Here is a 1,016-nt window from a genome sequence, read left to right on the forward strand (position 1 = left end):
GGATCTAGCAAAGTGTTGCCAGGGGGCCAGGTAGGGCATTAACAGGGAAAGGGGGACACAAAGATATACTTTTCTTTCTTATTCTCATTTAAAATGTCTCGCTTTTAAAAAAATAATTATCTGAGTCTTACAACAAACAATTGATAGATTGATACATATATACCATCAGAACAGTGTACATCACTGTCACAACAGTGTTTATTTTCATTCAAAGGCTTTATGATTTTTCCTATAATGGTGGGCGGTCTCTAGTCAAAATGCCGGGACGATTTTTTTGTCCCAGTCCAGCTCTGTATGCAGCTCATCTGCAGTCTGGTGTTACCTACATCTTCCTATTCAGAAGGCAGAATTTCCAAGTTCTGAGTACAATCAAAAGCACCACGACTGCAGTTTTTGTGTTGGATGTAAAAAGCAGGCTAGAATCATGGCGGCGGTCAACGACGGTCCAGGCGTGGGATTTCTCTCGTGGAAATGTGCACATTATTTTTTCCTTTCTATTGGTAGGTGGCACAGTGCACTTGTGGCAAGTAAGCAAGCTAGAAGACTGGCAGTCTGGCTGGGTATCCAGTTACGGAAGCAACACATTAACAAGAGAAGTCTGAGTAAAACCAAAGTTACTTTCCCTAGTAACTAGTTACTTTGAAAGTAATGAGTAACTTCAAGTAACTGAGTTACTTTTTTAGAGAAGTAACTAGTAATGTAACTAAGTTACTAATTTAAAGTAACTTACCCAACACTGGTACTGAGTCACAATATACCAAATAAACATGGATATGTTCATGTTACTGAAATAATGTTTTTAATGACGTAATTTTAGTCGTGTTAATGTTATCAATTTCCAAATAATAGAAGCTAATAGTGACAATGAATCAAGTTGCAATAATAACCCTGCTAATCGGGCTGCAACAGCATTCTTCTAAGAACCTTTTAATTCTATGGGTGCCAGATTAAAAGAAAATGGCTATAAAAGACCAAACAGAATTATTTATTGATAAAAAATATTTATTTCAGCCACT

The sequence above is a fragment of the Oreochromis aureus genome, linkage group 17, assembly GCF_013358895.1.
Source record: "Oreochromis aureus strain Israel breed Guangdong linkage group 17, ZZ_aureus, whole genome shotgun sequence".
In the NCBI taxonomy this organism is placed as follows: Eukaryota; Metazoa; Chordata; class Actinopteri; order Cichliformes; family Cichlidae; genus Oreochromis; species Oreochromis aureus.